The following is a 6,566-nucleotide window of genomic DNA, read 5'->3' as shown; positions in this document are numbered from 1 at the left end:
AGCAGGGTAGGTCCTATGAGGAAAGGTTGCGGGACCTGAACCTGTTCAGCCTTCAAAAGGGAAGGCTGAGGGGGGATCTTGTGGCCTGTTATAAACTGGTTAGGGGGGATCAGCAGGCGCTGGGGGAGTCCCTGTTCCCCCGAGCGCTGCAAGGAGTGACCAGAAACAACGGTCACAAGCTGGCGGAGGGAAGGTTTAAGTTGGATATCAGGAGGCGCTACTTCACGGTCAGGGCGGCTAGGGTCTGGAACCAGCTTCCAAGTGAGGTGGTGCAGGCTCACACCCTGGGGGTTTTTAAGAGGAGGTTGGATGACCACCTTACTGGGGTCGTTTGACCCCAGTACTCTTTCCTGCCATGGCAGGGGGTCGGACTTGATGATCTGCTCAGGTCCCTTCCGACCCTAGAAACTATGAAGGGAAGATCTCATTAGCGCTGCTTTGAGATTAAGGGAACTACTACTACAAGACTGGTCAAGGGTACACAATCAATGGTAAAACTGGGAACCGAACCCAAGTCCTGGCTGTCAGTCTTGTATCCTGTCTTCTAGATCACAGCACTTTCTCTCAATAGGTCTGCTAAGTCTGATCTTCCACCATCTTCAGTTTTAGTAATCCATTTTGTCCATCAAAATTCCCCTGTAGTATTACCTGTAGCTGGTACACCTTGCTTTCTACCTTAATATAGAGTACTTCAAAACCATGGTGTGTCAAACTCATTGCAAGGTGAGGGCTGAATTTCAGTGTTCATTCTGGGCCTGCTAACACTGGGAGAGATGCACAAAAGTCCTGGGGAAATTCAAGCTTTTATATATCAAATATGCCTGTAGTTATTTACCATCTGTTCAGTACCTTTATGTAGATCATCGCTTAGTGGGCAGATGCATTAAATAAGTGGTGAAGGTGCAATTCCTTTAGGTCTGGTTTGTAAGGTTCTCTTGTAGCCTTTCAGATAAAAGAATATGAATACTGGGTTAGTAAAATGGCAGAGTTGGCTATGGGTGTCTGTGTATAATATATACAATGTTTTGCTCTGCAGCAGAACCTTGTTAACTATGCTATTGGCTAGGAAACCTACAGTGAATTATGGAATTTTGCAAATGAGCATGTAACTAAATAAACACAATTAAACAAAGGATAGTGCATCACTTTGATTTACTGAGCAGCCATGGTCTTTATTTTATTCACGGTGCATCCTAGTTACACTAGTAAATGACCTCCAGCATATTTTGTAAGTCAACCAAGTCCTAGCAAAATGGCTAGCTATGGTGACTTTGCAATTACTGGTAAATCTTTTGGGAGCGGTAAGGAGCTACTGGTATGTTATCATATGTGCTGATTGTTGGGGATGTACCAGTAATTAATGAAGTTTGATTGTAGCTGTTTTTACAATTAGCATGTCTTTCACACACCAGTCCCTGTTACAGGACTGTTTTCAGAGTGAAGTGCTTTAAAGTTAGCAAGCTGGTGAAATTGCTTATTCAATATTACTTCATCTTTTGTCCCACAGCTATATTGAATCATGCAGGTACTTTGTCCAAGTCTGCTAAATTTGCAAAGAAACCTCCTAGGAAAATGGCAGACTTTTAAACAAGAGAATGAAATTTCTTATCAGAAGAAGGGATTGCAGATAAATCACCCAGCATGCATGCAATGACATTTCTTCTGACTACTTCCTCCTCTTTGGCACAGTTTATTTGGGGTGGCTACTATAGTGGCCACCTCCACCTTCGCTCCCACTGCCAAAAATATTTCCAATGTGATATTTTAAAAGATAATCCAAGTAGGATAGGTTTAATAGAATTGACTTAAAGCTCAAATACATGAATTTAGAAAATCCCTAAATAACAGATTCACTTTTTGGAACACAAAGTTAATGACCCAGAAAGGAGCAAACTGGATGCAGGCATCAGATCTGATATTACCCTGACATTTGTAGCACCAGTGAAATGCAGATGCTGGTTCTAAATGACCAACTACAGAATGAGCAGCTACCTCATGTGGTATCATTTTCTCAAAAGCAAAGGAAGAAAGTCTTATAATATACTGATAGGCTAAATCAGTGGTTTTCAATTTTTTTTCATTTGCGGACCCCCTAAAAATATTGAATGGACACGCAGACTCCTTGCAAATTTCAAATGGAGGTGTGAACCTCTTTGAACTGTAAGTGTGGGTATTCACATATTTTTGGTCATAGTCATCGTTTGTGGATACTTTAGACATCATCTGTGGACCCCCAGGTCTCCATGGACCACAGACTAAAAACCACTGGGCTAGATCAAAATGTCTTTATATTGCATGGGTTAATGAAATATTCATCCAGTGCTGGAAATTAATATTTAATGAAGACCATGGCCTGAGCTCAGAAATGGAATGAAGACTGCCATTCCCTCTACGACACACATATTACATACAAAGCGTAGTTGTGAGCCTAAACTTTGGCTTCTGTATATGCAACTAAGTCACCACTCTGACCCTTCTTCAGCTTGGGAATGAAGCCTCCAGCCTTAAGATGGTGCAGGAGCACAGTGAAGCAGCTGGTTCAAAAATTGTTGCAAACATCTTACTATATGGAGTCCAGCATGGGCAGAAGGACAAAGGCTGGAGCTTGCATGGATGTTGACTCATACACGACCTCTCTACAGTGTTCGGACTCCTTCTTCAAAAAAAGTCAATCAGTTGTGGTGCTGGACTTCTCCATGTATTCTAAAATGAGGAGTAACTAAGGAGCGATTATTTCACTGATAGCTATTGTCCATCAATGTTGTGAAATAGATACATATCAGTGAAGTAATTGCTCCATCTGTATATTTTAATTTTTTTTGATGACTGCTTTTGAATCAGCTAGAAGAAAGGTTAGTGAGGTGGCCCTTTTTGTTGTGCTGGAGTAGTAAATTTGTACGTCTAAAATGAGGAGACAGTTTCCAATTCTAGAGTTCCTGGAAAGCAGATGGCCATTTTGTACCCACATACTTGTGATTTTTAGATGGCGGCAATTCTACTCGTCATTTCAAGATGCTGAAATGGGATGCTGGGTGGAGGCTGCTTTCCAAATCAGGTCTGCTTCTGGCAACATAGTGGTAGGGGAAGGATGAACAAAACCTGTCACATGAGGGCTGTGCCTTTGAAATGACAAAGAGTAGGAGAACACACAGCACGGATGTGGAGCAATACCACCTGCTTGGCACAACTCTCCTGACTGTCAATACAGAGACTACTGAAGGGGCCATAGGAGGGAAGCTGTCTGCTAGTTGGAAAACCAGACTCCTGATCAGAAATATACAGCATCAGGTTTCCATGTGAAGTGTAAAATGGCTAGATAATCAAAATGGAGGCTACTTATTTTCATGTCAGGGGAAAATGCCTGTGTTTTTAGGGGTTGAGCCACTGTGCCTTATTACTTTCACCTGATTAAAGTGACAGTATTTAATTTACACTCTGGGATCATGGCTTTTGGATCTGGAATTGGCTCACCTCCTTGGAGTTCGTTAGCACACAAGTCTCTTTACTAATCCTATTAATTTACTTCAGACATTTTGGGAAGGAGAGGGCTCCGGGTTTGTTTGGCACTGTGGCTAGGTAAGCGTTTCATTATCTTTTGCAGGATGTGGTTCAAGTGATGGCTGTATTGTATACATGTAATCTTATTTTTATGGGACAGGCATTTGGGGGCTACCATAGCTGTACTTCTCTCACTGAAAAATAGTATTTGTGGCAAACTATCAGGCTCTGCAACATTATACTGTCTTTTCCATAGGTAAGGCTGCCATCTTGTGGAGTATATTTGAACAACGGTCTCTTTCCACCTGCGCTGTTCATATTTCGATACTCAGGGTGCCATTTCAAGAGGAAGGACTCAAAATGGCATTTGAAAAAAACCCCACTTCTATAGTCATAGACTTCATCCAAAATCAAATCCAATCCAATATATGGAAAAGCACCCCTTATAACATCACCTGGCTCTAGAGCAGTCTGCAAGGGAAATATATTCTCCAAAATTGTACATTCTCTCATGCTGCATTAAAATAAAAGAGCCGTTTCCCAAGTGTTAACTTGTAACACTGCTAGTTCTTTCAAACAGGTAAATCAAGGCTTTGAAACATTGTGAAATAATCCCAAGTGGGATTGTTAATGGTGCGTATGTGACTAAGCAGATGTCATTAGGACTTTTTCACTCTTAAATGCATTTGAAAGTCCCATGTTACATAAAAGTTTATGAAACAGATGAGTTGCACTGAAACCCTGTTGGCATAGCGAGAAACTTTTCAAATATAAGGAATTTAGAATGTAATAGGTGTTCTTTCAGGAACAGTATATGTAACGTTTTGACAGTGGCAAGGCTGAGAATATAATAACTTAAAAGCACTAATTAATTCAGGGATCCACGCTGACACTGGTTAAACTAGTATTTCTACTGGCAGCTCAGCCTGCCAGCTCTAGCACTAATAACTGAAGCAGGCTAGGGCCCGTTTTGAATTCTACTGCTATTGTGACTTTTAACAATTTATAAAAGCAAAAAAAAAAGAGCCAAAATAGTATTTGCTATTCTTGCAAGTCAAAACAGGTATACAATATAAGTGACCACGCCTCCAGATGATGGTGATAATGCGAACCAAACTGCATGTGGTGGTGAACTTTGAATCCAGTCTTAAACACACACAAGAATCTTACTATTCTTCTAGGACCAGCGATTTTTTTGACAGGTAAGTTAAGTCGTGACTAGCTTTTCCATCACCATCAGCAGCAAGGCAAAGCTTGGGTGAATGGATTAATGGCCTTGTTCTGGAAAGTTTTCATAGCAGTTTGCAACACTCCTGGCGCTGTTATTGCAGTTTAGCAGTGACCTGACTTTCCTGTCTCTTAATGTGTTGCTCCCCTATGACCCAGAAACAGTTCGTGTTCTTGCGAACTCCCAGCCATGCAGAGCTTGGAGTGGCGGCTCCTATATGCAGCTCACAAATGGCTTGCCCTGTCTCTGTGCCTCCCACCTGCTGTAGGACAATGAACTCAGAGTGGAGACCTCTGAAGAGCTGTTGGAAATGACGGCGGAAACATCCTCCAGTACCCGATGCCTCTTCTCCATCTCCCCTTTCCTGCCCATTGCCACCCCTCCATGCCCCTTCTCATGTCCATTCACTCAGTGGCAGACCTCCCATCCCAGTCATGGTGGGCTCTCTCCTGCCCCCAAATCCCAATGGGCTGCGCTCAAGGTGGAGGGCAGGGGGGGTCACTTCCTTCCACTAGACCCTCCATGAGGTTCTCCCAGTGGTTTCTCCCGTGATGCCCCATCTGGTGGCTTCCCCCCCCCCCCAACAACACGCACACACCCCATGTGTGAGGAGAACCGGTGTCACCCTCTCCTCCCCCACGATTCATCCAGCCTTCTTGAGCATGAAGCCTGGGTCTGGCTCTGGCCAGGAGCGGATACGGATGGTTTATGTAAACAGCTTTGGTGCCCACCGTTGCGGCTCTGTGATCCAATACGGGGGTGGCCGCAGATGCCACGAGGAGACCACTGCCACTCCCAGTCTCCTAGGCAGACACATGTCCCCCGGTGCTGGTGTTCACAAAAGGCAGCAGGTCCCCACCAGCGCCCTGAGGTTGAAGGACAAGGTCCTGGCTGCCAGCAGGCATGGGCGAGGGTGCAAGGGTAGCCCCGAGCTATCACCTGGCCTCCCGTCTAGGGCAGGACCTGAGGGAGCTGGCTTCTGTGCCATTGCCCAGAGACTGAGGGGTCAGGCAGGGGGAGCCGCTAAGCGCAGGGAGAACGGGACTGAGCTGCTATCAAGCAACAGGAAAACGCCCAGTAGCTCTGCTCCTACAGGCCTCTTCAGCCAGGGATATGGGACGTGTTATCCTGGAAAAAGAGGACATGCAGAAAGTAGGTTGCAGTTGGGGGTGTCTGACAACCTGTGCTCCTTTAACTCAGCTCAGAGACCCCAGGGTCTACATCTGAGGCCTCCACAAGCCCCTCTCCCCTAGCCACAGGGCATTGGCAGTGATATTAATGCAGCTTGCTTGAGGGTTGAGGACCTCTCCATACATGTGTGATTGTGTGAGTGCACACACGCACGTGTATGCAAGCGCATACACACACGCTAGGGTGGCTATCATAGAGGACAATCCGGTTGTCCTCTGTCCTCTATTGATACAAAACTGGAAGCCTTTCTATCCTCTATTTTTCTCTTGAAGAGAAAAATAGAGGACATAAAGATGCTGGGTTTCATATCAATAGAGGACAGAGTAGCAGAAAACCGGAATGTCCTCCGTGATGGCCACCCTAACAGACGTACACAGGTTGATTTCTTTTGAGGGACCTTGCACATAGTTTGCAGCAGAAGCAACAGACCACAAAGTTTGACAGTTGGGAAAAATAGCATTTTGGCTACGTTCCTGGGAAGTCAAAAATTCACTAATTTTACCTCAGATCTTATACACTGGTACATGAGAGTCTCCTGCTTGGTGCCTGGGCCTGAATGTAGTGTGGACAGGAATGGCTGCCCTTTTTTGCTTTTTTTTTTTTTTTGCTTATGGCAATTTTCCACTTTTAGTACAAATAAAAAAAAATG

Source organism: Gavialis gangeticus, unplaced genomic scaffold (assembly GCF_001723915.1).
Source record: "Gavialis gangeticus isolate Ggan-Ray unplaced genomic scaffold, GavGan_comp1, whole genome shotgun sequence".
In the NCBI taxonomy this organism is placed as follows: Eukaryota; Metazoa; Chordata; order Crocodylia; family Gavialidae; genus Gavialis; species Gavialis gangeticus.
Note: the sequence above shows the minus strand (reverse complement) of the source record.